The sequence below is a fragment of the Canis lupus genome, chromosome 23 (genome assembly GCF_048164855.1).
Source record: "Canis lupus baileyi chromosome 23, mCanLup2.hap1, whole genome shotgun sequence".
NCBI lineage: Eukaryota > Metazoa > Chordata > Mammalia > Carnivora > Canidae > Canis > Canis lupus.
The window spans coordinates 11,490,169-11,515,346 of record NC_132860.1 but is presented as its reverse complement, the minus strand read 5'-3'; the positions used below and the strand labels follow the sequence as shown (position 1 = coordinate 11,515,346).

Genomic DNA, 25,178 nt, shown 5'->3' with positions numbered 1-25,178 from the left:
TTAATAAGATCCCCAGGTGACTTGTATGCTTAGTAAAATTTAAGAAGCACTTCTTCTCTAATTGATAAAATGTATAAATTTCTAGAATTGTTAAAAAAATTCCCAACAGAATCTCTATTAATGAGCAAGATCTATTCCAGTAATATATCCTTTCTATGAAGTTAATTTTACCAGGACAAGATTGTAGAACTTATAACTGGCCACCTACAGGACAAGAGGTAATCATTAAGACCAAACATGGGTTCACAAAGAACAGGTCCTGTCATATTAACCTCTCTTGCTTCTTTGTCTGAAGTACTTTATTACTTGATGAGTAATGCATTAGAAATAATTTATCTGAATTTCAACAAGCCATTTGACAAATGGTCTCAAGTATCCCTGCTATATATACTGTAAGTTTGTTACTATAGGACACAGTTTTAACCACCCTTTAAATTTCTAGCATCTATCTGGCATATAGAAAATACTTAATTTGTTTAATTTTATTTAATTAATTAAGCCTTCTGGATATACAAATAAATGTGGGCTAACTGCTGGCATGCTCAACGAAGTTTTTAATAATTAATATGTTAAGAATCAGGATCTAAAGGGATCTTAAAAATTAAAAACATAAAGAATAAGGAAGAGAGTATAATGACAGTAATGGAAAAAATAAGAGAACATCATGTCAACTTTATGCCAATATATTTTTAAAATTTAGAGAAAAATAGATGATTTTCTGTAAAATATAAATTTACCAAAACTGACTCAGGAAAGGACAAAAAATATGAACAGACCAATAAAATACTGTTAAATATCTATTTCTTTGAAAGGTGTGAAGTTTGGATGGAACTAGAGGGTATTATGCTAAATGAGAAGAGTTAATCAGAGAAAGACAATTATCCCGTGATCTCACTCATATGTGGAAGGGGGAAAACAGAGGAATATAGGGGAAGGGAGGGAAAACTTAAAAAAAAAAAAAAAAGATGAAATCAGAGAAGGAGACAAACCATAAGAGATTCTTAATCCTAGGAAACAAACTGAGGGTTGTTGGGGGGCTGTTGGTAGATAGGGTAATCGGGTGACAGGCATTAAGGAGGGCAGTGATATAATGCGCAGTGGGTGTTATATAAAACTGATGAATCGCTGAACTTTACCTCTGAAACTAATAATAGACTATATGTTACTTAACTAAATTTAAATTTAAAAAAATAAATAAAAGTGTGAGGATCAAATGACTTTAGAGAGAAGTGTAAACTTTTAGAGAACTATCAATTCCTGTGCTATACAATAGACAAAAATAGCAGTAAACAATAGATGATTCCTATGTTTTCAGAACATAGACTAGGATGGAAAGCTTCCAATTCATTTTATGAAGCTGGCATGACCCATACTACCAAAATTCTATAAAGATAGCACCAAAATTAATTATACATATTTTATACATGTTTATATGCAAATATAAAATATACATATCAGGAATACAAGGATAGTTAAGCACAAGAAAATCTATCAACATGTTTTACAGAATATTAACAAGAATTAAAAATAAAAAAATTATTTTGTCAATAAATGCCAAAAAAATACTCGATGAAATGTTTAAATATTCTAAACCAAAAAATCCTAATAAGGAAAGATCAAATGAATCTAACCAGAGTAAACCTACCTGGAGTAAATGCAAACTCCTGCACTTAGCTCCAAAACAAAACAAAACCTCAGCAGCTCAAGTATAGGATGGATGAGACATGGTAACTAAAAAGCTTGTGAGTTCTAGTTGGCAGTAAGATTTCTGAGTCAACAGTGTGATATGGCTTCCACAAAAACTTAGGCTCCATTAATAAAATAATACTATCGAGAACAACAGAAATAATAATTCTACAGTATAATGTAGTGGTTATACTCGGATTCAAATCCCAACCATCATTATTATTAAAAATCACCTTAAGAAAATTTCTTAATTCCTGAGTCTCAGTTTCCTCACCCATAAATTGGAAATAATACATGCCTCACAGGGTTAAGGTTAAGACTTCAATGAGATAACACTGTACATAATATTGTTCAATATATAAAACAAAATTTTAAGCAAGTTGCCCAGACATTCTTTCATTCACTAATACGTACTGAGTGCTATTAGGTTCTGGGCATTGCTTTAGTCACTAAAAATTAAACAACAAACAAAGGGACAAAATTCCTATCCATGTGGAGCCTATATTTCGGTGGAGAGGAAGAACTTCTCTATCGTTGCTCCCCCAGCATGGCCTGAATGATCACATACGATTTTACACCATAAAAAGAATGATAAAAACACCCTTTTGAGTCTGAGGTTCCATAAGGAAAAGACGGTGAGTCTATGATTTGAGGTATAAATACTATAGGAATACATAGAAATGCATTCCCAAATTCTAATCTACCCAAAAGCTTATAACAACTACCATACCACTGCCATCTCCTCCAGCAACATCACCATGGTATTGATGCCTTTAGGCAACCCTTTTAATTTCACAGCTGCCCTCTTAGATACTGCACGTCATCTATCCCTTTAAATACTGAACTAATGGATGCCTGCACTGTCTTTCTCCACTGGTGCCCTCCTCATCACGGAAACATCATGAAGTCATTAGTAAAAGAGCTTAGCTTTTACCATCAGACAAATCTGGGTTCAAATCCTATCTCTAACATAGCCAATCTGCTGCTTCCACTAGGAACTTTCTGGACCTGGAGGTCAAACGGGCAATCCATGACCCATTCCTGGAGGATGCCTTCCGGGTCCACAGGACACAGAAACCTGCACCAAAAAAGCTTTGATGGCAACTCCACCCCAATCTCAGCCAGCTGTCTCTACTTGTAACTTTCTAGGACTTAAAGATTAGGTCTGTAATCAGTGACCAAGCCAAGTCGCACCTGGGTCCTCCCTGGAGGATGCCTCCTGGGTCAAGCTCCCTATCTGTTACCTGCTACCTCTTTAAGCTCACCATTGCTTCTTTGGTTATTGTCACAAATTTGGCCCTGAGACAACTCACACCCAAACTCATTCTATACCTAAATTACCTCATGTCCACAAATTATGAAATTCAAAAATGAAGATACTGGCCTTACAATAAAGGACTGTTCATTCCAACTGATTTGTTGATTTGCAGCTGAAGAGATTCTCAAAGTACCTGTTACTATAAAACAGTATTCCCTCTCAACAGTACTGTAGAGTCACTGTGTTGGGGAAATGGCACATCACATCCTAGTAGTATTCATTTTTACCCCTTCAATGAAGTATTTTTAATATTGTTCGCTTTGGGCCAGATTCTCCTTTTAAAAGCATTCACTTTAATGATATATAATGCTTACACGGCACCCACCACGTGCCAAGCATTGTTCAAAGTACTTATATTTACTCACTTATACCTAAAACAACACTGAGAAGTGGGTACTATTTTACAGATTAAAGTAGATTAAAGTAACGGGCCCATGTTCACACTGCTAGAAAGTGGTGGAATATGCTCTTAGCCACAATGTTTCAAGCTCATTCCACCCCCAAACTGATTCTCCAGCACTGTACAAGTAAGAGAAATAAAGTTAGAGTCAGCAAAGGATTTCTACTGTTCAGAATGCTTGACAAAGAAAACTAAGAACAGATTTTAAAAACACAATCTTAAATGTGGGAGAGAAGGCAGGACAACAATAAAAATTCAAAGGAAGGAAATTGTTTTAAATTTGGGGGATAGGAGGAAATTCAGGAAATTCAAAGCACTAGTATTTTTCAATATTATTTTGCCCTAAAATTGACATCGAGGCAACCCATGCATCTGTCTTAAGGCTGAAATCATTAAGTGCTTAAAAAAGAATTTAAGTATCTGTATCTAAAAAATTTAAATAGATCCAGTTCTTGCCTGATGGCTGCTCACTGTCTACTACAATATATAAAACACCAACTGAGAGATAATTGGCCTCACTGGCGTCCCTTTACATTGCTAGAACAGACAGAAAGAAACACATCAACTCACAACAAAACTTAACATGTAATGGAAAGTGGGGAAAGTTTTAAAAAAATAAAAAGTAGAGAAAACAAGTGTTTCTAAGTCCAAAGAAAGATCTATTGCTTCATACAATAAAGGTGGTATTCCTAAAAGCCAAGAGCCACTCATCAGTGACCTTCATAGACCTTACTTATACCACACAGTGCTCTCTCCCTTAGCAGTAACAGAACCTTGTAAGCCAAACAACACAAAAGATAATAGGTCATCAAATGGAAATAAACCATCTAACTGGTCCAAAGGAAAGAGTATTGGGAATTGCTGTATGTGAATGTGAAGCTGACTGAAATACAGGAAGTCCTCACTTTGCACTAGACTGTGTTAACCAAAACTAGTGTATTTGGGAGCTAGGTCCTCACTTTGCAAGGTTTTATAGTAACTAAGATCAAACCATGACATCTGAACTATGTAAGAATGAGATTAGAACTATGCAGAGAGGATACAGTTCTGATACAACAGAAGTTTTCATTAACACCGGCCATGAAAAGCAAGGATGGCTTTAATAACTGAACCTACTGAAATTCAACATCACATAATAATATGTTCAGCTCCTGATTATCCTGGTTATCCAAGCTCCTGATTATCTAGTTTGTAGCTTATCTGTGGGAAATCTCATGACTTACTTGCCTCTTATAGGCAGCTCTATTACAGCAGAAATACTATGGGACTTCAAGCCAGGACATCTGGGTTTAGATTATGTTTCTACCACTTAATAGCTATGTGACCTTGGGCAAGTCCTTTTCTCTCTTCAACACTTACTTTTTCTGAGTATAAAATAAGGATAGTTACATCTACCTCCTAGAGTTGTGCAAATGAAGTAATAAAATAATAATCACTAATATTTAATGAGAGCTTACAACAAACCAGGCACTCTTCCAAGTGTGTTTTATATATTAAACTTCTCAGGGGATCCCTGGGTGGCTCAGTGGCTTAGCACCTGCCTTCAGCCCACGGCGTGATCCTGGAGTCCCGGGATCAGGTCCCACATCAGGCTCCCTGAGTGGAGCCTGCTTCCCCTTCTGCCTATGTCTCTGCCTCTCTCTCTCTCTCTCTCTCTCTCTCTCTCATGAATAAATAAATAAAATCTTTAAAAAAAAAAAGGAAAGAAAGAAACCTCTCAAAAACTATGATACAGGTTATTATCTCTATCTTATGAAAGCATCCAAAAATGTCTGACATATGGCAACTGCCCAATATATGTTTGGTGATATGCATCTATTTCATTACTCAATATTGCCTCTATCCATGGCAGTGAATAGGTACTAAAGAGGAAATGGGAAAATCTGAAATCTGTTTATGTATTAGATGCTTCAAAAAACTGTTTGAAGAGGATAATTCAATTCTTACTGAAAATTGAGGGGAAGGGTATTATTATTCCTAGAATTTCCTTTATCCTTCTCCTCTTGAGTGCTAGTTGTACTCTAAGATTCTGGAAGAGGTTAACTAACAGACTTCAAAGACAGCCAACTCCGTTGGTGACAGAAACCATATTCAAAAAACCTGGCACTGGCCACTGCTGCCAGCCTCTCCAAACACATGCAATGAATTGATGGCTGTGTCCCAATGCCCTGCCTATCTCATCCAGCCCAACCTCCTTCACAGACACAACCCTTCAGATGCTAACACTTCCTTCCTGAAGTTCTTATTAGCCATTTTAGGTTAGAAAGCAAGGGCACTGTCTAGGATCACACTATGGAAATGCACTCTATCAAATTGTCTGGGAAAGTGAAGGGAAGCTAAAAATATTACAATTTTTGCTCATGTGTCCACAAGCATAAATTCATTTATTCTGTTAAATTCTTAGCCATTTGTCACTTTAGAAGGCAGAGTAGACATGATACCTTGAGACTGACTTACAGAACAGAGAATTTCATTGCAAGTTCTTTGTGGAGACGCAGCACAGAGTTCTATCCCAGAACAGTATAAACAGGATGTCAGAGCTGAAACCTCTTTGGAGATCATCAAACTTCTCATTCTACCCATAAAGAAACTAATTCCTAGAAAGAAGTCTATTAGCCAAAGTCACCCAAAGTTTATTGGCAGAGCTGAACCTCCCAAACTGGGTTACTATTACACCACGCTGCCCAACAAGTATATCAAGGGAGAAAGGAAAAAGAGAAAAATGAGAGAGTCAAAAAGACCATGCTGGCCTGTAACCATGTCTTATTCCTGCCCTTCTCACCTTCCCCATCTTCTGCTCTAATTGTATCTAAATCCAAGGAAGGCTGAGTAAGGAAGCAACAGAGGGCCTCAGCATTCAGGGAAATAGTGATCCTCCAGCAACTTAACTATGGAATCTTGCTGACCCCTTTATGTTAACAAACTGTTTTGCCTTGAAGAATAAAAAATGGCTTACATCAAGATATGGGGGAAAAAAAGATATGGAAAGACCCCAGATGTCCATAAACAGATGAATGGATAAAAAGATGGGAGATACACACACACACACACACACACACACACACACACACACACACACACACTATGGACCATTACTCAGCCAACAAAAAGAATGAAATCTTACCATTTGCAGTGATGCAGATGGAACTAGGCAGTATTAGGCTAAGGGAAATAAGTCAGTCAGAGAAAGATAAATATCATATGATGTCACTCGTATGTGGAATTTAAGAAACCAAACAGATGAACATAAGGAAAGGAAAAATAAGATGAAAACAGAGAGGGAGGCAAACCACAAGAGACTCCTAACTATAGGAAACAAACTGAGGGGGTTGTTGGAGGTGAGGGGTAACTGGGTGATGGGCATCAAGGAGGGTACTTCAAGTAATAAGCACTGAGTGTTATATGCAACGATGGATCACTAAATTCTACCTGTGAAACTAATCATACAGTATGTTAATTAAATTGAATTTAAATAAACTTTTTAAAAAGATGGTTTAAAGTCTGCTCCCTCTCTCATACTAGAGTGCTGTGAGAATGCCACGCTACTGTTTTCTGAACCTCAGTGCTGATAAATCTGTAGCCCCGCTCCCTGTCTTAGGTTTTCAGTGGTTGGCTACATTCTTCACAGGGATCTGTCCCAGGAGAGTGTTCTTTGGAAACTATGTTTTTCCTCTTTGACTCATCATACCCATACCTGTCTCTCCCATTTACTTTTCTATTTCTATTGTCCAAAGTGAGCTCACACATCCCAAGAGTATCCTATAAATACACTGATGTATATATACTTATTTTAAAGGTAAGAAAAATTAATCCTTACTTAAATTTAACAAATTAACACCTGGGTTTATATGTCAAACATTAATGTGTCACGTCCCATACCAGAGGAAAGAGAGGAAAGCGATGATGGATAATAATACCTAGTTTTTAACTAAACCGTAAACAAATGCTCAAGCTGTTTAAAATGATACTCCCAGAGAATACAGTTTGAAGATAATATTAATAATATAGGCCTTCATGACATTAACTAAGGCTAAACTAGTACTTGTACTGCAGGAGCAGCCCTTTGGTGGCCACATTACAGGATATCTAGTATCACCAACAGTGTACCTTATCCTGTTGTACTTTGACATATTAAATAATAAGAATATGAAGCTATTACAATCAGTAAGACATTTTGAAACTAAGCATATAGATATAAATTTTTGTAATGCCTACAATTTTTCCAGCAATGTTTAAAATCATGCAATTCTCAATCTTATATCTTACAACATTTCATGAAACTTAATGTTAAATGCTTAGAAACCTCTTCTGAATTTCCTTAATTAAAAAAGACAAAAAGGGATCCCTGGGTGGCGCAGCGGTTTAGCGCCTGCCTTTGGCCCAGGGCACGATCCTGGAGACCCAGGATCGAATCCCACGTTGGGCTCCCAGTGCATGGAGCCTGCTTCTCCCTCTGCCTGTGTCTCTGCCTCTCTCTCTCTCTCTGTGACTATCATAAATAAATAAAAATTTAAAAAAAATAAAAAATAAAAAAAAATAAAAAAGACAAAAAGCTACACTATTAGAAAAGCGCATGTTGCTCTGCTACTAGTAAAATGGCTAAAATGATACACAGAAAACAAAATGGCAACAAATTTAAATAAACTCCCTTGCTAAAAAATTAGAGCTCTCACAGTGCACAGCTCTGAGTAACAATTTACCTAGAATGATATGTGAATTACATCCTCTGGGATTGTGCCACAGTATTGGAAGTTGCATAGAAAACATGGCTGAATATCTGAAAAAAAAACTCACATGTGTAGGATGCCTCTTTTTCAGATAAATGAATGTATATATTTTTAACATGCCTCAGTTTGCCATATTTGATAGGCAAAGTGCTACATTTGAGTGAGCCACTATAATAAGTACCAAAGAAGACATAATCTCAACAATGTTACTTTTCTAACTAAAAATAATTTTTAGAGGAAACTGGCTAAGTGTAACCACTGGTGGAATGGTTACCCTAGCTGGACTAAAGGGGGGGGGGAAAACAGACATAAAATGACAGAGAGGGCACCACGGACTTCACTAAATACGTCGCTCATAGCCAGGCAATGGGGACACAATGTTGAAGCCAAGTACTGTAATGATGATGCAATTACTTTTTTAAACAGACCTGTAAAACATCGTATAATCTTTACAATGCTTTGAAATGAGATGGGAAGTAGTAACCATGTGGATTGCTTGCACCACCCAGATGTTCCACAGCTTATTTGATCGCACAGTTTCCAAACTTAAGGATTAGGAACAACAAAAAGAAAAAAACCTAGTGTACGTACAGGAGGCAAGTAGATGTTAAGTGTGTGTTACAAAGTAGCTAACTAGCTAGCTAACTAGGTACTTACATACATACAAACCATCCAAAAAAATTTAATCTGTCTTCAAAGTAAAGGTGAGATTTTATCAAATGAGAAAGTAAATGCTTTTCAAAACAGATTTGTGCTATGAAAAAGTATTTTGAAAACATATGTTTGGAAACGATTCCATCATAGTGTGATTTTGTTACCAAAAATTCTATGTCTATCATCTACAAAAACTCTCATCTGTTTTCAATTTAAAATTGGCAACAGAATATTCTAACCTGTTTAATGGTGTTCCAAAGAGTTTCAATGGGTTTTGAGTCTATTTATTAAAAATATTAAAATGCTATATCTTCAACTTCATTGCCAGAAACAACTGATTGCCATCAGGGAAGATTTTAACAAATTTTTGCATATTTTGTGAATAGGATTAACAAATTAGTACACAATTTAGCAAGTGCAAATAATGATGTACTTCTTCCATTTGGATCTATTTTTCTTTTTGAGGTATAATTTTCAGCTATGGCAGCATTAAAACCATGTAGCAAAGTAAACTGAACTTAGAACCAAGCTTATAAATTATTTCATCACAAAGTGTTAAACTAACTTTTAAAAATAACAAAGCATGTTAAATTACAGAGTTTGGGAAAACCACAGTTAGTTTTAAAATATTATTTATTTTATCTATATATCTTTCTTTATGATATCAATTTATGATTATTTTATAGGATATATTAGCACACTAGCACACATATATAATTTTAAATAAATATGCACATGCACTAGGATGCACGCTCATAAACATTTTGCTGATGATCTGTTCTATCCAAAAAGTTTGAAGACTCTTCAATTCTATCCTGTTACAGAATTCTATTATAGTTAGAAGTTCTCCCTAAATAAGCCTTAAAATGATCTTGCCAGAGGAATTCTTCCAGCTTCAACCCTACCAACAATACTCTCAAGTTACCCTTGGGCAACCACCTAATATCTCTATTTCCTTCTCTCTTTAAACATCCTAAATTTTGCTCCTTTCACCTCGGCCACTGAAAATGCTACATTCACTCTAATCAATCAGGGAAGATATTCAAACAAACATTATATAAATAATCCAACATATTTACTTTTAAGATGCACTAGCAATATACATATTTAAACTTATTTAATGGATGCCATGAAACAATTTAGGATGATCAAATCATTTAATGCCCCCTTACTAAATTTACTAAAATTATATTTGTGTTTTTAAATTCTATCAGATGTAAATTGTATTAAATAAGCAAAATTAGAGAATATATAATCATAGCCTAAATAAAATTTAAAGGACATTGATTCATATGTCCTATTTATTTGGCATATTAATAATAGAAACTACTGTACATGCACATCAGAAAGAAGAATAAAATAACCCAACGATGTAAGAGTGGTGCTAAGAAAATTCAGAAGATAAAATTAGCATACAATATAAAGGGGTATACTTTTCCATATACTTTATTCAAATAGCTCTTGGTAACTTTAATGAGTCTTCTTTGTGAACATAACGAAGAAATTAAACACAAAACTACACAACTAAGACATGGCTAATTATGATGACCTATGAAAAAGGTCCCAAGCTGTCTTAATTGAAAGTTGAGCTATTTTTCATTCTTTCCCCACCATGCCATAAAGAAGAATTAAGTGCCCAAATTCACAAGTCCCACCTTAACTTAGGCTGTTACATATATTTGCCTCAGAGAAAATAAGCCTCTTACAAAATGCTATACAATTTAAATTCAGTGTACATGACCATGACCCTACTTTAGCATACCTATAAATCACATAAACCTATACAAAAGTACAAGTGAAGGTCTTCTCTGGAACTGTTGTCTGCAAAAGTTTAAAGAGTCTAACCCATGAAAAGCTGAAATTTTCTTCTAATAATGTCTTAGAATATTATATTAAAAATAAAAATTAAATATTATAATTTTAGTTGTTACAATATTGAAATTCTTCTTTAAACTTCAGTATATCTATTTTCAATTCAATCTTTATAGTGGGAAAGAACAACAGCTAAGACATTTTTTAAAAGTCCAATTTTCCTCCAATGTATATTTGGATCTTCAGACTCCAGAGTAATAAATGTTCCTGAGATTCAGCTAAACTACTTTGCTGCATTCCAAGTTAGTTAAGCTTTGTTCAGTTGTTGTATGATTTCAATTTTCATTTTCTTTTTTTTGGTGGGGGGGGGAGGTTGCTTCTTATTAAAGAACTCAATTGAAAGTTCCAAAGGAAAGTTCTTTTAAGACTCATAACCAATTTAATATAACTAACGAGATGTTTTTAAACTGTTCTATAGAATTTTTGTATCCTTTTTTTTTTTCCTGCTTAGCCTCTGAGTCTTTCTTTCTAATGGAGAGATTTCATATTATTCATGTCATGGTCAACACTGCAAGTGTCCAGTATGCCAAAGCCCCAGTAAGGAAGATAATGAGTCAGGTGATTAGAAACCAGAGCCATAACTTCTCCAGCCTATGTGACCATCAAGTCCTTTTTAGAAGTTGCAAAAATCTCAATAGGTGTGTTTGATTTGAAGAAACAAGTTATAAAACACGAGAAAACTTCCAAGCCAAAAACAGCAAAGAAGTCTTGTGGGCTCAGAGAAAAGGTATTCAAAAAGTCATAAGAAAACATAAGATCCCAGATTACAAAACTGAAGAAAGTGGATTTAGCATCCCTATTTGAGAGTAGTCAAAAGTAGAGAAGGACAGTTGCTGTTATTCTTGCTACTGTTCATTATCATCATTGTGAAATAATTTCTATTTCCTCCAAAAATTTTGAATCACTCTGAAGATTATTTTATGTTCATATTATCCCTCAATAAAAAAGAAGTTAGGAAAATGCCAACTCTCTAGTTAGAAAAACTTAATGACAAATGTGAGGCCTAAAGACCTATAACAAAATAAAGGAAACTCAGAAACAACACACAGATCTAAGAATTTCCAGATATTGGCCTTTCTCTAAGATCATGCTTGCCAGTTGAAAAAAGTTTTTTTTTTATAGCTAAGATATGAGATTTTAACTCACTGTACTGACCATCCAGTCATATATTAATAAGTCACTTACTTTAATTTTAATACTTATTTAATGTATTTAAAGAAAAGCAGTAATCTGAAAATTCTCCCCCATACCTTAAAAATGTACTCATAATGACCCTGACCACAAAACTGAGCTAAGAAAGAGAAGTGTATCAGTTAAGCTGCTGGCCTATGGCTACATCACATTCATGATCAGAGATGGCCTTTCTAGGAGTCATAAAGATATAATTATGAGACCTTTCGGTGTCAGAACTAAAAAGTAGTAATGGTATCAAGTGTTTCCCACATGTCCAATGCTCCTCAGGATGTTACCTCAAATAAACTATCCTTAAACATTCTTTAATTCACAGCTCAAAGGCCGCCTCCTACTAGAAGCTTTCCTTTCCTTACATAGGTACTTTTGCTCTTATACCTATCTCCATTAAAACAACCAGCACACTGCATAGAATTACCTATATTCATACCTCTTCATTGCATTTTTCATCTTTTTTTTTTTGCATTTTTCATCTTTAAAATCATGTAATCAAGTGGCTCCCATCTCTTCCCAGCCAAGGATCCTTTCATTAATCCTCCCTCATGAACCCCATATTTTGAGAGAGAGTTGCCTTATAAAACTAGCCACAATTACTACTAAATCATTTTCTCATTTTTACTAATTGGAATATATAACTGATATTTAAAGCTTCTGATCAGCAAAATATTATTCATTTATACATTGGTATATGGGAAATGCAGCACTGGTTTGGCTCTGGAAATAAGTATGAAGATAAAATAAATGAACATTGACATTATATAGAAGAGACTGGGGGAAGGAAAAAAAAAAAAAAAGAGGGCCAAAAAAGCCAGTCCTGATTCATGACATACAAGCTTTGTTTGTAGTGAATAATACCCTGAAGCAAAACCCAATTGAAACATTTATTCATATCAAGTAGGAAGTTAGACAGTATGACTGGTAAGGTTATCTACTCAGCATAACTTTTATTGAATGAGGCAATGAATCTGAAAGCACTTTGAAAATGGCGTTCTACAAAATGTAAGAGAATTAAAAATTAGCCTTTTCATGCCAAGTTCTATTGATCACATAATTATTGTCAAGTAACCCTGATTCCATTGTCCAGAACTGTTCTATGAACTTCTATGTACAGTCTCTCCAAACTGAAATTCCCAACAACCCTATCATCTGATGAATTCTATCACAATCCCCATTTTAAAAATTAGGAAATCAAGTCTTAAAGAGGTTGCATAACTTATCCAAGGTCATTAAATTAGTTTAGGAAATAAGATTCCAAAGGAAAGATTCAAGAAATAAAAATTCAAAGTTTAATTTTTATTTTCTCACATGCAGGTCTATCATTCAAATGAAGAATACATGTTTCCATTTTTTTTCTTTAAATGAAACCAAAAGAAAGCAGATTAAGATGTGTATATTTGATACAAAGAACTTTCTGGTGTTAATCACTGAAATATACATAAACTGGGATGCCTAGGTGGCTCAGTGGTTGAGTGTCTGCCTTTGGCTCAGGGCGTGATCCCATTTTGGGATCGAGTCCCACACCGAGCTCCCTGTGAGGAGCCTGCTTCTCCCTCTGCCTATGTCTTTGCCTCTCTCTGTGTCTCTCATGAGTAAATAAATAAAATTTCTAAGATATATATATATAGATATATAGATATCAAGAAGATCATAAAATCTCATTCTTTGCAGGTGTTCAAAATAGTTTCCTAACTGATTAGAATGGAGAAGGGGTGATCGAAACACCCTTGGAGGATGCAGGATGACAGATGAAATGACCTTTCAAAATCCCTTACAGGCCTTAGAATTGGAATTTTCTCAAATTCGAGAGCCGGACATCCAATCTTTGCATTTATCCCAAGTCTGCCAGACTACTAATGAATTCTCTTTTCTAGGAAATAAAGGAAGGAACACATATCATCACATTTCATGTAAGAGTAAAAGAAACAGACTATGTAATTCTCCAAAGATTTCATAGTAAGTACACAGGGAAGCTGAAATGGGAAGCCAGATCTGTATAATGATAAGCACAGTACCACTTCAATAATAATACCACTTCAACAGGTATTAAATATTCATGTTATACCTAGCCCTGAGCTTAGTGGTTTACATTCATTTATCTCATTTAAACCTCACAATAATCCTATGACGTATATATTTTTATTACTCCCATTTTAGAGATGAAGAAATGGAGAGTTAGGGATTACATCAAGTATATATTGGGGGTAGAGGGGGCGGCTGACTTCTAAATAGAAGGTTCAATGCCCATGAAGATAGCTGGAGATTATTTCTGAGAAAATAACAACATTGCTGCCCTTTGATATTCTTTCCCAAGAAAGAATGATGGATTATTCTCTCCTAGTTAGGAGCATTCTTCTCCAGTTCTACCAATGACCTGCTTAGCACCATGACAACTGCAGCTAAGTTTCCCCACCTACCAAATATCAAAAATCTTCAATAGAAAGGAAAATCCTTAAAAAAAAAAAAAAAATACTTGTGACTTCAAAAATGCCCTTCAGGGTGCCTAGGACTTAGTAAGTGCTCAATCATGTTACCCAATGATCTGTTTCTAAAGTATGAAAGGAAATATTTGCAACCATGTCTCCGAATGAGTTCCATTTGAAATCTATGCTCCTTATTTAAAGAAAAAAAAAAAAAAAAACCTGTTACATTTTCTTTTTTCCACATATTGTACTTGTGTAGTCGTGGAAAGTAAAGCATCTTTAATTTTCTTTGTCTACTTTTAAAGAACTACTTTTCAAAGAAGAGAAGAGATTGTGCTCAGTGAAGTCAAAATCACAAATAGCACTAAAGTCCCTTTTTGCATTTGAATGGATATATTAAAGATAGACAATTCAATTCATCTCTTTAAGATGACTAGAAACAACAAATTATTGAAGGCAGTAGGGATAATAGATCATGTAAAGGGTTATCTTGTGAGATTTCTAGAGAAGAAAGATCAAGGGGATAACTTGATATGAGAGAATATAGAATATTTGCATAGATGCTAATATGCATATCACATAACGTGCTTTGAATTTACCTTATATTTACTAAGCTTATTTATACAGGTCATCATTGAAAAGCATTAAATCAATACACTTAAGTAATTTTGATTCAAAATAGTTTAAAATACAAAAACTCTTAAAGAATTTCACAATATCACATTAGGCTTCTGCAATACATACTGCTTCAATCCAAAGAAAGCTTTAAAAAGCTTTATAAACCAGTGTAGCTTAGCAAATAAAATATACCAGTGAATTCCTTACTACATGTGCCAGAGTAGAATGTTCATAGAGAAAAAGCAAATAGGAAATAGAAAATCTACAAAATTACAGAGCAGCAAATTTAAGCTAGTTACCAAAAATGCAAAATTTTCTGAAATATATACAACATTGGACTACCAATTGTTAGATTTTTCTAATTTCACTATTCAATCCCCAAATAATTACAGGTTAAGATACTAACCCACTTCTTTATAAATAAAGCCAAACAACTCCCTATAAATGCAAAGAAGATAACTCTCTCTAGATAAATATAAAGATCTCTATAGCTTCAAATGATTGTTTTTCAGTTGTAGTAGTACAAAAGGGAATGCCACTACACATTTTTATGCCATTAAAAGGTAAAGAAGAATATTTTGGAATCCTTTAAGCAATTTGAAAGGGTTTTTTTTTTTCCAACATTATATGCTGAGCAATTAGGAAGGATTACTAAACCTATCAGTATTATAGAGTACAAATAACTGGACATTTGATTTTTTTTTAAATGTATTTCCTTAGTTTATAATAGACCACAGTACCTACAACTAACCTCAGGAAATCATTCACATCATTCCTAAAAATGAAAGTTTTCTGAGTGGATAGTAAAATATGAGTGATACATAAGGGGTCTTAAAGGAGCAAGAAGAAATTCTGAATATAAACAAGGCATCATTCTGGTAAAAGGAAATACAAACAACTAGAATAAAAATAGTTGATGCACAAAAGCCATAATGAGGGGGTAGCTCAAAAAATAACTTCTACTTTGAATGGTTTGGATGAAATACAAATTATCTACAGAAAAGTGTGGACTGGCATAAATGTTTGTACAAAATTATAAGTGTATTTCAAGAAGTATGCAAGAGGCAACCGCCTGCATGATGCACAAGGTCCCGGCAATGCTCTGCTTAAGTGCTAGTGCACAGAGTCCAAACCACTGCATTTTAATTACCATGCAGCCTCAGATATATTGCCTTTGATATGGAAATGTTCTTGTTCTCTCATCTTCACATATGGTCTCATGCACAGAAATCTTTATCTGATTCATAAAAAATAAACTAGAATCCAATCTCAACACCTGACCTCAGTGCTTAGAAGTTTTTTACTAAGCATGGTGTCACTATAAAAAGAATGGCTAATATTGGTGTAAAGTTGGATATTTTGAGCAACGATATGAAGGATTTACAGTTAAGAACTGAACTGATACTGCTTCTCTGAGGTTTTAGGATTTCATGTTCCCTTTTTTGAGACGACCACAGATTTGAGGAAAAACAGACCGTACCCTTTTTTGGAGGTGAGAGAGCCTTAGTAGATTTAAATGATATTCCATCTTAAAACCTCCACCCACATTCTTCAATTGATATTTTTATCCAAATTATGACAATGCATACTTAAAACTTGAAAAGCTCTATAAAAAATCATAACACAAATTTAAAATTATTTCCAGTTTGGCTAAATGTCTAAACAAAATAATTACCTAAAAAGCTTTTACCCTCTTCCACAGAACAAGGAAAATAAAAACGCTCTTCCTATAAATGGATAAAGGATATGTAATGAAAGGATGATGAAAGTTTCAGATATAACTCTCACCAAAACAATTAGTTCTCAGATCACAGTTGAAGAATATCAGGCAAAAAAGATATGCTATATATTTAAAATGCACTTACATCCAATAAAAATTGCTCTTCACAGACAGACTATATCAGAGTGCCAGCCTTTTTTTTTTTTTTTTACTTGAGTATACTGAGATTCAGAATATAATCTAACCAGTAGAAAATGTAGAGTTAGGATGAAAACATAGAATATTCAATATATTATTTTCTTATTTAAGAAAAAAAATAGGAGAGAGCCACATTTCTTAAACAAGAAGCAATTCAAATGCAAAGACAATCCATTTCTTCCTCTAAAAAGCAATGAATATTTGTTCACTTATTAGTAGACTTCTATAATAAAATCTATTCTCACATACCCATATAACTTGGTAATTCTGAAATAACCTGGATTAATTTTATAAAAAAATAAAAAACAGGAATATGACCCATCTAACTTCGTGACAGCAGATAATACGTCCCATCTGCGAATCATCTTGCTGTATGTTATCTGTGTTTTATCATTTCTAGTACCTGTCTGTGCCTGATATGGTACTCTCAGACACATTAGCTAGATGGAATGTTTCACTTGACTTCAAAAACATCAATTGATATATATGCACCCCTAAACTATATTTTAAAAAATAGCTCTTAGATCAATCGGTTTTAGTTGTACTGTACTATAAAATGCTGTTTGTAAATAGTGAAAAAGTGTATATGAATTGCCTCACAAGAGAATTTTTTCAAACTTAAATATGTAATCTAACAAAATTGAAAAGTACAGAAAATATTGAAATGGTTAAAGTCAATGTATATTAAACCTTGTTAAAAGAGAATTCATTTATTCTAGTACCTATTACAGTAATTGAAAGCAAATTATTTAAAACGTCACTAATTTCTTCAATATAAGATGTGTAGCAATTTCATCAAGGACCACCACCCCATAATTCCTAAAAGTCAAATAGACACAGACATAAAATCTCAATAATGACACCAAAATTTATCACATATGTATTTAAAGTAATATACTTTAAAGCCCTATAAAAGAAACATTTGCTAAGTATGTTAAGTATATTTTAAATGTATGTTTTTCCCTTACCAAAAAAAAAAAAGAAAAGAAAAATCTGTTGCTTTCTGCTACTAAAGAAAAAAGGTTCATCAGACAGTATAATATTCCTACCAAATGTCATCTCTTCTAGATATTTAGTTAATGACTTCATTAAAGAATAGTCTCAGCTGAAGGAATAGATATCAATACTGCTTTATCATTTAATATATTTTACACTTATCTTTACAGTATAATGTTGAGTGTTGTATCTACACAATATACTATTGTAGGAGTTTGCATCATGTTCCATAACAATAAACTTATAAATATTTTTGCTCTTTAAGAAATATGTATACACAAGTGAAAGTTCCTTCTCATTACTTCCAAAACAATAACTAAGAACAACAGTAAACAAGATAAACAATGAATTAAAAACCATCTAGTTTTGCCACCATAAGTAAAGGAATGTGGTGAGAGAGCAGAGAGGAAAGAGGAGTTGGTGGTGGTACTTGAGAAAAGCAACAGGGGACGTCAGTTTGCCTAAGGAATTGATGACCTATCACTTGTCTAGGTCCTGGTTACTTACTGTCTTTGGTCATAAACTAGATCTGATATGTGGGTTCATACTTCCTTGCTTTCAGAGTCTGAAGGAGTATTTATTATTATTTTTTTTTTTTTTTGGTGGTTTGGTGTTGTTCTTGGTCTTGTTCTTGTTGTTGTTTTAGAATAGGAATAATCCCTCTTTATTTATGAGGCTTTCAAAAATGTAGGAGAAAAAAATCTACATGTCATTTGGCCTACTATCCATGTGCTCACACATGTGTATTCAGGAAGATATTCTCAGAAGTATATAGATAATTCATTTATGACCTAGTAGAGTTTTTAAAAATTCAATCCTAAGTTTTCCTCTACTAAAAGAAAATGAAACATTTTACTGGTTCAATAAAAGGCAAATGCAACTAAATAAACTGTGCCCCCCACCTCCTGCCAGACAGGTGCACTTTTGCTGCCATAGAAAAGCTAATACTATCCCACTAAACTTGTGGAAGATTTAGGATGTTTGCTTGTTTGTTTTAAAATAAAGAGAATCTTCTAGTAGGTATCAGACATAACTGAGTGGCCTAGGAACAAGGGCAGGAGGGAGACTAGTGAAAGTACCTAATGCTGAGTGTTGAATTCCACCGTTACTGCACAGTGTGAAAGAGGGAAGGTCATGTTCATGGCTATAGAAATCTGGTCTCCACCAGAGAGTGCAGGCTAAAGCTGACCTGAGGCTGGGGACTGGGAAGCCAGGTAGGAAGTTCAAGCACCATTCTGGGTACAGAGAAAACAAGGCACTGGTCCTAAGAACCCCAGGCTGAACAGTGGTACAGGAAGAGACTGCAGGTCTTTCCGGGCTTGCCCCACAGTGAACACTAGCAGCCCCAAGCGGCTAGGCCTGAAGGGGGAAAACAGAAGCTGCAATCAGGGCACAGAAAACTCTCAGACCTCTAGCATGGGAGTTAAGAGGGAGAACACAGACAGGTGAACAGTCCAAACTAGAAGCCTGAAGCCCTACCTAAGCCAAGATACAATGTCAAGCCTGGGCTGGTCCTACTGGATTTAGTGCAGACAGAGGAGCGCACTTAGCAGACGTCCCCCATGGTAAGGGTATGGAAAAGACCTACACTGCCAGATTTTACCCTGAATCTCCTGTCCTCGTTCAGTCTATAGCCTGCTGCTGGTGTCCCATCTACTCCTCTAAACCAGTAGTTCCCCCTCAGCCGAAAAATAGAGGAAACCGGAAGGGATGGGGGAGAAAACCAGAGAGGGGAGAAATCAAAGACAAGACTACAACTGTCACAGTGTTCCCTGGTGCCAGGGCCTCCCAGGGCTGTCCTGGTAGGTTCGGCCTTCCCTCGGGAATCCTGCAGCCCCCCAACAGATTTGAGTGGACCAAGTTCGCCAAGCCCGTGCCTATGGGCCTCGGGGGATGAGGTGCTGAGTGGGCAAGCTAATTATACATGTGGCATTTGGGCAGCCGACCGTCCAGTGACACCTTACCTTATGAGGAAACGTCAACCCCAGCAACTGTTCAAAACAAAATGCCATCGCGGGATCAGCTTCGCCGGCTCTTGGCCGGTTCAGGATTGCTTTTCCCACAGCCTCTCGCACTTAGTGCAAGAATGTGGCCTGGGGAGGCCAGCTGTGGGCGGGCGGACCAGCCAGGGTGGGGGGGACAGGCGGGGCGGTCCTTGCCAGGTGTCCGTCCTGTCCCCCCTCGCCATGGACCAGCTTGCAGACCCGACCACTTGACCTTTTTATTCACCAAACCCACCTCCTAGAAATAGACTGGGCGGGGCTGTGTGTGTTCTCCTCCGGGGGGCCGGGGGGTGGGGGGGGAAAACCTGGGCATGTGACTATAAAGGGCATAAGACAGGAGACCCTGGGGAGGCGGGGGGAGAGGGGCATTCTCGCATGCCGACCTCACGGGGCTGTGGTCTGGGCCACCCCGCCGGGGCCCAAGCCTGGGCTCGGGAGTGCGTGCCGGGGTCCGGCGCCCATCGGCAGGGCGGCGGGAGGTCCGGAGCCCAGCCCGGGTCGCAGCCGCAGCCGCGGCGTCAGGCCGCCTGGAGACCCAAACTTCCAGCTCGGCCCTCGGGGGAGGTCACACACACACACAGAAGCAGCCGGGGACAGCCCATCTCCCTGACAGCCGGGCCCCGCCAGCACAGTCCAAGACTTATTTTTAGTCCCCAAATAGGGGCAGCGTTCAATTATCTGGCAATTCGTACAAACAAACCTTTTCAAACTTGGTCAGCCTCGGAGAGCTTAAATAAAACTCAACGCACGCAGGCAACCACCACCTTTTATCTGCTCGCAACACACCAATATTCTCTTTTTTATCTGAGAGCTCCGTGCAGCGCCCGGGAAACGGAGCGGCTAATATCTGGCGTCCGCAGCCGCGCGGGCCGCTCCTCCGGAGCCGGAGCTCGAGCCCCGGCAGCCTCTGCACAAGCCCCTTCCCGGCTCCGACGGGCCCTTTAAGGGAGACGGAAGCAGGCAGCTCCCCCGGGAGGGACCGGGCTCCGGCTGGACCCCGGGGCGGGCGGCAGCACCGCCCCCCGCGCCCCGGCCGAGCCCCAGGGCGGCGGGTCCCGGCCGGTGTCCGCGGAGGGCGCGGCGGGCGGCGCGCGGCGGGGCCCGGGCGGGGCGCCGGGGGGGGGGGCGGGGGCGGGGGCGCGGGGGGCCGGCGCGCGGAGGGCAGAGGGGGCGCGCCCCAGGCGGAGCGCCGGGGCCCCGCCGACCCCCGCCGACCCGCGCCGGGCCGCCCCCTCCACGCGCCCCGCGGCCCCGCTCCACCGCCCTGGCGGCCCCGAGCACGGGGGACCGCGGATCAGCCTTGGGTTTCGGGTGGTCTTGGAGTCCGGCTGGTTTGTTCCTAAAAAGATCGTAAAAAGTCACGTCCAAAAATGGGGGAGGGGACGGAAGGGCGGGAGCGGCGGGGGCCTGGGGGCGGCGGGCGCGGGGCCCTGGGGCCGGAGCGCGCTCGGCGGGGCGGCGGGGGGCGCGGGGCGCAGGGCGGGGGGCGCGGGCGGGGGGCGCGGGCGGGGGCGGGAAGGCAGCGGCCCGGTTTTCTAGCGACCCGGGTTTTCGCGATCAACTCCTCGCGCTAAACTTCACCCCCGTAGGACAGCGCGGAGATCCTAGACTCTCGCCTGCCCGCGGCCAGCGTCCACCCCACAAATAGCCGAAAGTTTCCAAACCGAAACGGGGCGGGGGGCGGGGGCGGGGGCGGGGAGGAGAGGAGAGGAGAGCGTTCCGAGACCCGGAGACCCGGCGGGTCGCCCCGACCTCCCGCACCCCGCCCGGGGCCGAGGCTGGCTGACGCTGGAGCGCTCCGGGGAACTGCGGCGTCGCAGCCCGGCGCACCGCGAAATCAACGCAACACTTTTCAAGAAAACAAAATATTCGCTGGGAAACTTACTTTGCATTTAGTCTCTATTCTTTTGGGGGGATGCGGTTTAAGTCGGCTCGTAAAGGAAAGCTCGTTTTGTCCAGGTTGGATATTGTCTACTTTATGGATCAGCCCTTGGGTGAGGGTTTATTTTAATTTATGGCTTATGCATTCTTTTAAGGTCGATTTACATGACCTCCGGCTACAACTAAGACAGCCGAGGAGGGCACTCCAGTCGTCAGTCGGCCAAACCCACAATTAAAACAGCCCTCCCCCTAGTCTGCCGGGACGGCGACTCTCCCCGGGTAGGCTGGTCGCCGGCTTTTCTTTTTCTTTTCTCTTTCTCTCCCTCTCTTCTTCCTCCGCTTCTCTCTCTCTCTCTTTTTTTTCTCCCTCCCTCCCTGCCTCCCTTCCTTCTTTCTTTCTTTATGTCTTTCTTTCTTTTCCTTGTTTCCTTCTTCCTTTCTTTTTTTGTTTTAATATCGCGCAGTAAGATGTGGTATCAGTTTGAAAGTTTCGGTGTAACTTTCTCTAAACCCAAGCCTGCGGCGATCACGAGAAACGCGGCGCTCACAAAGCCCTCAAGGATGCTGCCCTCTTGTGGGCACAGAGGGCAGGACCACCCGGCGGTCCCATCTGAACCCTCGCGGAGCACACACGCATTTGCTCACCCAGAAAGAGAGAGAGAGCGAGAGAGCGAGAGAAGGAGGGAGGGAGAGAGAACTACACACGCAGCCACACAAGCTTCCTCTATCACACGGTTGCGCAAACTTCAATGAAATACCTACCTCGAACTTCACGGAGACTTACAAGTGCATTCTCTAAGCCACCTGACTTCTTTTTCATATCATTCCCAGTTACATAGATTAGAATATCTCTACGGGGAGGCGGAGGAGGAGGAATGAGGTGGGCCGAGAGGGCGGACAGATTTCCGGACGAATACTTAGGATGGCGATAACAGCTTTCTGTTGTCAAAGGTTGCGTTGTCTGTCTCTCTCCCCTGCCCTTTTTGCCTTAGTGTCCTACGCACGGTTATCTACAGCTACAACATGTGTTTTCTCGGAGTGGATTTTGGGGGCTGGGGCGGGGGGGTGGGGTGGGGAGGTGGCAAGTAAAGCAGAAGCCCGCCACGCAGATCTGTCACCGCCTCCGGAACAAGGCACAACTCTCCGCGAGGGGGACGCATCCTGGGGATCCGCGCGGCCGCCAGCGAGCGGCAGGCGCTCGGGCCGCTTTCTCAGCCTCCGCTCCCCCTCCGCCTCGGCCCCGCGGAGCGCCCTCCTCCCGCTCCCGCTCCTCCTCCCCTCTCCCCTCTCCCCTCCCCAGCCGAGTACGGAAACCCGCCCGGGCCGGCCGGCCGCCGCTCCGGCAACCCGCGCCCTCGCCGGGCTCCGCGCGCTCGGCTCCCGTCCCTCCGCCTGCCCGACCCCAGCCCCTCGGTCCCAGCCCAGGGGAACTAAGCCCGAGGCGGCCCGGAAGGGCAGAGGCGGAAGGCGCCCGGGGCCGGCGGCCCAGCCCCGGGCGCCGGCCCCTGCCGCCTCCGACTCCCCAACAGGTAGCTCACGAACGGGCCGCGCGCTCTCGCTCTGCCTCCCTCGCTCTCTAGATCGCTCGCTCCGTCCCGGTTACCTGGGCGGGCTCCAGGATGGTACCGCACGGGAGGGCTCCTTGTGCGCTGCGCCGCGGGAGCAAATGGCATTAAAGAAAAAGGGAAAGACACAAATAAAATAAAATAAAATAAAATAAAATGAAAAAATTAAGGAAGGGGAGTCGATGCTGGGTCAATTAGCACCGCCCGGGGAGCAAGGGCGCAGAGCCCCCCAGCGCCGCGGCCGGCGCAGCCCGTTAACTCAAGTCTGCGGGGGTGTCCCGCCCCAGGCGGGGGGAGCGCTGACCGGCACAAGTTTGCCGCCGGGGTGCCAGGAGGTGCGCGCAGAGCGGGGTGACTAGGGGCTTCCCCCCTTGAAACAAGTGAAGGCGATGGTTAGTGCTGTCAATCTTGGCAATCAGTGTGAGCGGCCATGTCGTAAGTATTCAAAGCATTTCCCGTCGTGCAACATCAGAAAGTGAGTGGCCAGGGCATTGATCTGAGCGAGGGAGAGGAGGCAGGGCTCCCCTCCCAGACAACACAGGCAAGATGAGACAAGAGGCGAGGGAGGCAGCGAGCCAGGCAGGGAAGCTGGGAGGGAGGGGGAGGGCCGGAGGAAGAAGAAGGAGGGAAGAGCGGGAGGCAGAGGCAAGAGAGAACCGGAGACAGAGGGCAGAGATCGGCGAGAGCGGAGGTTGGAACTGGGAGCAAGCGCCTGGGAGGAAAGAGTGAAGCAACTACTGGGAGAGAACTGGGAAGGGACAAAGAAGAGAGTTGGGGTCAGAGGGGAATGGGGGCAAGTATTAGGTGGGAGAGAGACTGGGTGAGGAGTAAAGGACGACCTAAGGAACACTATTAGGGCTGGGGCTGCTGGGAGGAGGAGTCAAGAGGAAGGCGAACTGCACTGGGGCAAAGGTAGACAACTGCAGAGAAAGAAAGCAAACTGGGGAAGAGGAGGAAGGCAAGCGGTAGAGGAAAATACAGGGGTGGTAATCTGTGTTCTGAAAAAGTTAAGTGACAGCGGAGGAACGGGCTGAATGTTAACAAGTACTGAGATACAGAAGTGGACCACAAAAGTGAGTCACGGGAGATACAGAAAAAGGGAAGGACCAGGGCTGAAACAGACCAGGGAGAGGGAACGATGGGTGAATATCAGGATGAATAATAAGAAGGATGAAAGAAAATGAAAAAGGAACTGGTCAAAAGAGAGTTTTTAAAAGAGATGCTGGAACCAGAAATCATGAAAACACACCAGTTAGTAGGATCTCAGTAAATGGAGGAAGAGAAATTTATTTTCAAAGGAGGAGGAGGAGTTGAAAGAAAAGAAAAAGCAATTGACATAGGAGATCCTTAATATATGTAGATGGCAATGTTCTGCAGACCATGTGATTATGGAGTTTATGAGTTAAAATAATTAGAAATAACAAGACATGTCCAAACTACCGAAGAAAAAAATACCTTTACAGCAATAGATAAGATAATTCCACATTTTTTATATGGATAAGTTTGTGTTACATGGAATTGGGTGGGTGATCTATGTGTTATTACCTCAACTTTGTAGAGGAAAGGATTTGGAGGTACAATTTCCAAGAGGGGTAGCTTGGAAGTTTTAGAAGGAATGAGTTTCTGTCACCCTGAACAGTATGTAAAAATGCATGTCAGGTGTAGGAAATTATATTAATAAAAGGCACCCCCAAAAACCCACATAAATTAAAGATTCTCTTTGATGCATGTGTAGGGTAGATAAAAGATTTGCAAGGGAACAGAATGGTCTAAAGGAGCAGAGACCTGGAACTTTGTCTTAGTGCACGCAAGCTGAGGGACCGAGTAGGGAGGGGATAATCTTGGTGTCAGGTAGTAGAGATGCAGAGTAAAAGAAATAGATGAAAAAACCAGCACTGACAGCAGCAGACACAGAGCTAACTCGAGGCG

General features: G+C 40.2%; 1 protein-coding gene and 1 long non-coding RNA gene across 14 annotated transcripts in view; one reads left to right on the top strand and one right to left on the bottom strand.

Moving 5' to 3' along the window:
- LOC140614739 (uncharacterized) overlaps positions 1-3,426 on the top strand; it is a 103,359-nt gene extending 99,933 nt beyond the window's left edge. The window contains exon 5 of one of the 3 annotated variants that reach the window (XR_012015518.1): positions 2,682-3,426. This is a non-coding gene — a long non-coding RNA (uncharacterized lncRNA). The remainder of the gene's footprint in view (positions 1-2,681) is intronic. The other 2 variants (XR_012015517.1, XR_012015515.1) reach the window with 2 other exon arrangements.
- SOX6 (SRY-box transcription factor 6) overlaps positions 1-25,178 on the bottom strand; it is a 633,064-nt gene that overhangs the window by 561,588 nt on the left and 46,298 nt on the right. For 3 of the 11 annotated variants that reach the window (XM_072793942.1, XM_072793947.1, XM_072793954.1), the window contains exon 1: positions 22,447-22,743. The exons of 4 other annotated variants lie outside the window; for them this stretch is intronic. The gene's annotated coding sequence lies outside the window, so the exon portion shown is untranslated. Of the gene's footprint in view, positions 1-19,764; positions 20,043-21,688; positions 21,843-22,446; positions 22,744-23,287; positions 23,688-25,178 lie in introns of those variants that run through there. 4 more of the 11 variants (XM_072793950.1, XM_072793951.1, XM_072793945.1 and 1 more) reach the window with 4 other exon arrangements.